At 35.3% G+C, this 8928-nt stretch overlaps 1 protein-coding gene across 1 annotated transcript in view; it reads right to left on the bottom strand.

Annotated features, from left to right (window-relative positions):
* LOC120623530 (solute carrier family 2, facilitated glucose transporter member 8-like) overlaps positions 1 to 4621 on the bottom strand; it is a 36023-nt gene extending 31402 nt beyond the window's left edge. The window contains exon 1 of the mRNA XM_039889587.1: positions 4331 to 4621. The gene's annotated coding sequence lies outside the window, so the exon portion shown is untranslated. The remainder of the gene's footprint in view (positions 1 to 4330) is intronic.
* Between the last annotated feature and the right edge of the window lie 4307 nt (positions 4622 to 8928).

Consider the following 8928-nt stretch of genomic DNA (forward strand, 5'->3'; position numbering starts at 1 on the left):
ATATTAAACTCATTTAATTATACTCCATTTTTAAGTGCCAACTTAAAAAACGTAACGCAATCTTCTAACTAAAAGGATTAAAGTGACAAAATGGATTGACCAAGATTTATGAACATTATATGTTTCGATCTTCTTAAAAGAACAGAGCCTTTATCAAATAAACAAACCTACTAAGAATATTCTGTATTCTGGTACAACATTTCAACATACAAACTTTCATTATAAGACACATCGCGTTGCATCAGCCGCTTGTTGCCCGACCTATAAGGGTAGACAAATACAAAAAGGTTTTATAAATCCCATTCGTAGTGATAGTAGATACTCAAAGATTAGCGCGTTTTGATGAATAAACTCTTACCCTCTTTTTAACCTCTTAGGAGGTGGTGTTATCAGAAACTGTGAAAAATACTTATACTTCTTTATTTTAAACCAAAATAACAGGAATTTATTCTTTATAATATAAAGCATCATCCACTATCCAAGCCATTGGAGTTAAACAAAACTGGTTGAAAAAGAACGGGAACTTTTGTTTTTTTTTTTGTACTAAGAGCTAAAACATCAAGTTCCATTCACCTCCAATTTAACCACTCGGGGATGGAATTTAAAATATCCCTCCCGGATTGTGTGTAGGCGATAAACCCTAAGGATTTTAACAGTATAACGCGGGGTTGTTGGCAAGCCTCGGAATAGGGCGCTTCCAGGAAGAGTTTTAACCCTAGGGCTCGAAGAAGCGAAGGGATCATCGGTGTGAGGGCGCCTCATGTGAGGCCGAATGAAATATCCCTTGCTAAGTGAGCGCTTACGCCATTAAATAAATGTTTTTAAGTTTCTCACTCATAAGTGGTTTACTTTAACTGTAACCACTCATTTTGAAGAAGAAAACAACTACAAAAGTAAATAGTTATTGTTTAAAATCACAGCTATACACACAGAACAAGTAGTGAAGACCCTACCGTACTGATTTCAGTTAGTTATAAGGTATGCTGGGGAATCGGACGAATTCGAGCTACATAGATTTCTTTTTACAGTACATATTTGAATAATTAATATAGAATGTGTTGTAGCAGTTTCAAAACCGCGGGTATGATTGTCATTAATGTTAAATTGATATCCAATTCGTGCAAACGGCCGTCGAATCGCACCGGAGTCATGCGGCGGATAGCAGTTAAAAACCTATATATCCACAAGGTACCTATAGTATAAACAAATCGATTTGTATTCACTTACTAAAGTCAGCCAAGCGTGAGTCAGCATTACGCACAGAGGGTTCCATACCTAGGATGTATTCAAAGTAAAGAGCGATTGGTATTTTATTGAAATTTTTCATGATGTTTTAAAAACCGAGAGGATAAAAGTAAATAAAAAAGTTTTTTAGAATATGCAAATAAAGCCCTTACATTTAAAAGTCGCTAGCATTAACGCCTACTGAAATGTTCAGTTGTGACATACAGACAAAAATGCATCACTATATAGGCTTCGTTCTTACAATTTTGGTAAACTAGACTATAAGATCTAATATCAAGTACGGCTATGACTTATTTTGCTTTACGGCAGAATTATAGTTATTTACTAAGAACTTACGATTAACTCCTTATACAAAATGTTATAATGAAGGTGCTAATGTAATAAATATTATAGATTTTCCTGTTGTCGATTTTGCCACTCCCAGGTAAAGGGAAGCAATTTATTGAGCGTTTTCATATCATAAACAGCGGTTAAACCGAAAGAGTAACCTTTTTTGTATAAACGGCTTCAGCATGGCTAGTATGGGCAGAAGACATTTTCCTCCCCAGGGAAACGACAAAATTGTTTCTTCGCCCAGTTTTATCAACTCTCTGAGCATTGGCGCAAGTGTGGAAATAATATCAAAATAATATACGGCCTCATCCGAATATCTCTTGCTACCGATAATGATTGAATTTTTTTTCTAATTTGGTAACTTCTTGTGTACAACCTAACCCTAAAGTCTAAGTTTTTTTTCCCTTTCCTTTGTTGGGTTGCCTGGCAGAGATCGCTTTTTAGCGATAAGGCCGCCCATTGTACCTGTGTGTTATATATAGTGTTTTTTTTGTTTATAATTTCATTCTGTTAGGTGTACAATAAAGTGTATTTTCATTTTCATAACCGCTCACGTGCCACCGGTATTAGCACCCATTGGTTTGGCACGGACGATGGCAAGAGACCTGATGGCATGACGCTCGTTCCTTGGAGACTGGGATATTCGCTTGTCTGGGATGCCACGTTTGTCGATACTCTTGCTGCATCACACATCCTGGCAACCTTGTCAATGGTGAGTGCGGGTGCTACCAGAGCCAAGCAGGCCAATAGGCGCAAATATGACAACCTTGATATCAGTTAAATTTTTGTGCATTTTGACCGGGGGCTCGAGCTCTTTATAAAGAAATGCCAAAAAGAGCTATTGAGTCTTAGAGCTGGCAGTCACCTTGGCCAAATAATTAGTTTGGCTATTCAAAGGGGCAATGCTGCCAACATCCTCTCTCTATGCTTCGCTGCGGTGGTTTTGAACAAGTTTTAGATTTTATTTAGTTTTAGTTTGGTACATAGGTTATTTTAGGTTATCTTTGTTTTAAATATAATTTCAGTTAAATGCAACTTCCAACATACTATTCAATTTAAATAATTTATGTGGAATAATATTCTGGGGTAAACTTCTCCTATTCCTTGATGCCGAGCTTTTGAGCTTTTGAGCTTTGGCAAGTGGACATGTAAATTTGATCCCTTGACAGCCGTCAGGGGATATAATTTTTGTCTACTTCCTATGCTAGCCTTATGGCCTGTATGGCCTTACTACCATCGCTGAAAGTTTATTTCAAAATGAATGTTTTAAATGACATACCTTTATGTACCTGAAATAAGTAATATAAGTCTGAAACAACAGCGTCAATAATATTGAAGTAATATCCACTATCTTAAACGATCCTGCTACTATATCTGATTAGAAGACTAGTAGCACCTGCTTCTAATAAACGTAAGTAATAGTAATTATAAGGCAAATATTCAAATATAGGTGGAATTGGCCTCCGCCAATGTTTATCACATGGCCCAGCCACGTGTGACATTTGTGTCAGTGAGATTGTCTAGCGCCTTTTGGCCTACGTTTTTACATAATAAAAATGTTTAATTATTATATGCTCTTGCTCGCGTTCTTCAGCCATTTACAGGTTTTAATAAATTTCGCATAAAAAGTTCTCCGTCCTTTAAAAGTACTTAATTCTATGCCAAAAATCAACTCGATTGGTTGCTTAGTTTGGGCGTAAAGGAAGGACAAACAAACCAACACAATTACACATTTATTATAGGGTACCTAACCATGTTTTAAAAAATTTACATGTGTTATTAAATTATTGTATTGCGCAACCCCGCATCACTTTAAAGGAACATCAAGCCTGCGTTTTTTAACGGAGCGGCGCGGCGTTCTACTTTGCGTACTACTGCGTATTACAAGCCTCTTGCTAAAATGGTCTTGTAATTGTCGCACACAGGACATAGACATAAACGCTTCTAAGAACGCAGGTTTGAACTGACAACTCAAACCCACCCAGAAATTAATATTTTGGAATAGAATTCCAACGGAACTGATAAATTATACCTAAGTGAAAGAACCTGAATAGGGCGATACTTGTACTAGTTTCAAAACTATTCGCTGCCAATATTTTTTTTACAGATTTATCTCGCGTTTCTAAAATATATATTCTAGATGAGACAAAAGGATCAAGAAAGATCTAGATGAGTGTTAAGGAAGGCCTTGCATTGCAAGGCACATTATAGCAAAAAAAGCAAAAGTCTCTACCATCCAGAGAAAATCCCATCAAAATCAACTGGACCGTTTTAAAGCTTAAATACAAACCAATTATTTAATATTATATACAAATTGTTAGTATACAAATTGCGGACATTTGTTAGTTAGATACGTCATCGTAACCAGCATATGGATTGGAAAATATAGTTTGTTTTTTCATAATAAAGGCAAATAAAGGTCTGTTTAATAAATAATCTCTGGCTTCTAAGAAATCAGCTTCAGATTGCACAGTTGTTTCGGTAAGTTTATAATATAAAAATAGGTAGATAACTCCCTCATTTATTTAAGGCTTATGTATTGAGATAAAGACCAGTGGCGTGCACTTCATACATGCACAAAAGCACTGCATACCCTAAAAAGTTTGTATTACTCATAAAAGGGGAAGGAATTTTCCATTTTATGCCATTTTCCTTCTTTATGCATACCCTGGCCAAAAACCCTGTGCCCGCCACTGATAAAGACATAATATAATACTATAAAAATTGTGTAAAAAAGTATGAACGGACTCACCTTTTTAGGTTCACTTCACGTGCCACTTAAATATTAGCACCACTGACACTGTACCGATTTTTTTTCAAAATGTTAATTAGGTAGGTATGGAATACCTACTTTCTCTCGAAACTTCTTACAATTTATTTCACTTTTAAGTTAAATCTTTATAATCACAAAATATTATTTGATCGTAACGCTTAAATCAAGAAACGCGATGTTTTTTAATTATTTAAGAATCCTGAACAAGTTTTTTCGTAATAAAGATCGATTCCGGTTTAATAATTAACATACACACGTCCACTCACTGTAGGCGCGACACATTCACTGAGCAAGAATTTAATTTCGTTCGTTGCTTTTAAATTGAAATGTAAACAAACAAACCGTAGCCTTTCGAGTTTTAGTTCCCGGTAAACCTTCTACCTAGGTATTATTTTATGAGTCTGATTTTTAGGCGCGATAACTCGTAGGTACCTCGCAGAGCTAAATAATATCCTTTTAACCTCTTTCAAAGTAGCCATTAATTAATCGCCGAAAGAATTGTTATCCCGTTCTGTGAGGCAGCTGTTAACTGTACCATTTTTTACCGAAGAACATTAACTAGGTACTGCAAATGGCGTTCTATGACGGCTTCGTTTATTTAGTTTTTCCTTGTTTTTTCACCACCACGGTCTCATTGGTTACATGCGATAAGAGCTATGCGACTTGTATAGTGTTTGCGTGAACTATTAACGTGAGAGTTTATTTTTTACTTGGCAAATTTTGAGATTCATGCAAAATATCCATGTTTGTTGTTTTCCGGCTTCCTAAATTATAAAGATCTGAAACTATCATCAAAAATTGTTTTGCCATTCTGAAGAATTAGCCCGGACAAACAAGATTGACAGACGGTCGAAAACTATGTAAACTGTGATAACCCGAAAGACAGACGGACCGGACGGGTCGGACAGACGGCTAGAAACCCTATATTCCCTATATTTACAAAAAAGTGATTTTTGGGCAGGGCAAATCACTCCCCGCTGCTCTTCCGGCGTTTATTTAAATAAAATGGTAAATAATTTACGTACCTATAAGCTAATGTTCCAAATAAGTAATAAATGCAAAATCGGTGTGCCTCAAGGTTCAATTCAGGGCCCTTTCATTTTTTTAATATCCATCAATGAGTTTCACGACATTATGGAAAGTGTTTCTAATATTACAATTTAGAACAATACTACGGATTATTCTGAGCATTACATCATTAACCTTTTCAAAATTGAATTGCCTGTATTGTAGCCAGTGTTTAATAAGTTAGCCTGATTTATGTAACTTTCCCATAAGATCAAACATCCATCTCGTATGTTTAATATAAAAACTTATTAGTGAAATGTTTATAGCTCAATCAAGATCTATATGTAGTTCGTCCTTTGTATCAATTCAGTTTCCAAATAAATAAATAAAAACATCATTAAAAGTGGTAACTTGCCCTCCTTTGTCATATTAAAGAGAGGCTTTAACGAAATGACAGCTTTAGGTACAAAATTTTTAAGGCTCAGGGGGAAAACACTAATTTCCTCACTCCAAGCTGGTTAGGGTACGGGTACAGGGTACTGTGAACTTCTTGACAGAAAAACTCAATAGTAATACTCAATACCTATAACAGGTTGTAGTATAAATACATTATCTATATAATATACTTACTGACGCAACAATGGAATACAAACACACCTGCCTACCTGACTGGTTCACACAAATTACACGGTCGGTGTTCCTTGTATTTTTTCTTATAAAATAATAAGTACATTCATCCGACGTAGCCGGCTTTCTTCGTATTGTCGCTTTTAAATTATATTTAATTCACATTATTTTTTTCTATTATACTTTGTAGATAAAGCAAATCTATTTTATTATGGCATTGAATATTTATCACCCAAAGCTCACCGTATTTCGTAAGTTACTTACGTACTATTATTGTGTAATTACGAATGCAAAAGAACAAAAAATTAGGATCGTGTTTTTTCTTGAAGTTAACTTGTGTAACTACTAATAGCCCGAAATCGATGTCAAAGGGAGGCAAGACAGGTAATGACAATAATTGGAAAAGTAACTAACTGAGATCACGAGGAACTGTAGTAATACAGTTCATTTTGTTAAGTTACTAAATATTTAATAATATGCTAATAGTATTCTCACTTTATTTTTTTTTAAAAGCTTTTGTAGGGCCACAAGAGCTGAAAGCACTTTGCTAATGTCGAGTAGCTTGAAGAAGAAGACAATAGTATTATAAAGTTGAAGATCGACAATTTAAACATAGTTTTGGGTATTTATTTCTTTTTCCATTTAAAAGCTCCTTAATTGAAAACACCAATCAATAATATCAGAATATAAGAATATCAGAATTCACGTAAAAGCTCTTGAATTGGTTGCACCAATGTTTTGTTGACTTAATCACTGGACTCCTAAATAATATATACAAGGAACCAACCACTGGGAAGGTAAAATTGCATAAATTATTATCTGTCCTTATGGCAATTTTGCAGGCTGACTGGTACTAGCCTCCCACTTGCTAGCAACAATGCGTTGCCAGATTTTAAATATTTTGTTAAGCTACCTCTTTATCAAACTCAAATCGTAATTTTGAGCAAACATAGGAGAATCTTAGCAACCTAAGAATACAAAGAAAACTTAGCACCGGTATTTTGCGCAAATTTATACTGATATATTTGCAATATACTAAGACAAGCGTTATCCTGGCGTTTCTGCTGGTTGTGCATTGAGATTTGTTCAATTAGCCGAGGCGCTGGCTGGCATCTTAGGTGCATAGCGTTAAAACATTGTAGTGTGTACTTCTACAGTAATAAAGATATTTTCTTTCTTTATTGTATAACAAGAGAACTGCATGTGATTGTTTATTTCTGCATTTGATCTAAACTTTGCTCAACTGCATCGTTGACTAAATCGTACCAAAGAAGGTATCCTATGATTACAACTGCCAATTATGTAGGGGATCTTCGAGAGTTTATTTCGTAAGAGTAACTGGCGTAGATAACCAACCAAATGGATTAGATAAAATAATAGCTACTTACGTCACGGATTTTACTTATCATTAGCGTTACGCAAAGCAATGCATGCTTCGCTCGGTTATCTTTCAAGAGTTCAAGTTCATAAGTAGTGCAATTTAATGTTTGGCGTTTAGAAGTTTGAGTTTTCAAACTAGAATCTGCTGCATCCAATAGAGAGGGTACTTTATAACTACTTACTCGCCAACCTAATTCTACTTATAAGAGAGAGGTCTGTACTCATCTTTGGTGCTAATAGGCTGAGAATAAAGATGTGATTTTGGTGACAATACAAAAGACAAGGTACCTGGTCTGATGATGGAGTCGAAACCTGGTTAGATATATTATATGGGTTGTCGTAAATGTCAAATATTTGATTGACATCACCTCGTAACAAGTTTATAATATATGCAATTAATGTCACTTGCTTTAAGGGTGAAGAAAAGTATCGTGAAGAAACCTACGTTCCTGAGAAGGGTTCTCCATAATGTTCTCAACGGAAAAGCGTGTAAATGTTTTTTCATTTGGCCAGCGTCGTGGACTACAGACAGACTACTACTTCTCATTCTAGAAGGAGACTCGTGCCCTGCAATGGGCCGGTTACGGGTCTATAATGATGAGGATGATGATAAACCTGGGTCAGATAATGTAGTCTGCATAAGTGGAGTTTTTACTATATCTTACAGCGACTTTGTCCGCGTTTTTTGTTATTTAAAATTCCCGCTGGAGCCGTTTGTTTTCTCGGGTTATAGTAGTAAGTAGGTAGAATTTTTATGATATTGTTATGAGACAAGAAATATTTTAATTAGTATTCTGGGGATACCTTATACCCGAGCACATAAGAGTTTTTAGAATCGTTTGTCAAGTAAATAACAAAAGCTTAAAATGGATGTGATAAATGGAACCACCACCACCTTTATGGAAAAGTACATGCCATTATTTCGGTTCCTAACCGACTTTTAAAAAAAGGCTGAAATTCTTTATTCATTTCATTAGGATTACCAATATCATAGTATACGAATCCCTTATAGGGTTGGCCCTATGAGATGTACAAACAGACAGCTTATTGGTAAACAGACAGCTTACCAATAAGCTGTCTGTTTGTACATCTCACCGTCCCATTGTGATGACTCATTATCTTTTTTTTAAAAGCAGCTTGACGTACCATGGAATGGAATACGAATAGTAAAGATGAATGGCTTTTAATGTTGTACAAAATTTAAACTTTATAATTGAACGTCAAGCAACCCCTTCCAAAGTGTCGTCCTTTCGTAGTTACTATCCTCACACAATGATGAAAAAAAACCAATCAGAGAAGATCAAACCTATAAAGTACCGTCAATCTCCAAATTGTAAGTAGGTAAGGTTACTAGCCTTTCTCGTGGAAGACGAGGGCCTTGAAGTGGGCTCGTAAATCGCAATGGGTTGATATGATGATGATGATAAAGATAACCTTGTGGATGGTGAATCTTGATTTAAAAAACAACAATAATTGTTGACAAGCAAACCCTATAGGCAGGACATATTATAGCATATGACAAATATTATCGCTACCATAAATGTTTAAAAATCAAATATGAA

The sequence above is a fragment of the Pararge aegeria genome, chromosome 1 (assembly GCF_905163445.1).
Source record: "Pararge aegeria chromosome 1, ilParAegt1.1, whole genome shotgun sequence".
NCBI classification, from domain to species: Eukaryota; Metazoa; Arthropoda; class Insecta; order Lepidoptera; family Nymphalidae; genus Pararge; species Pararge aegeria.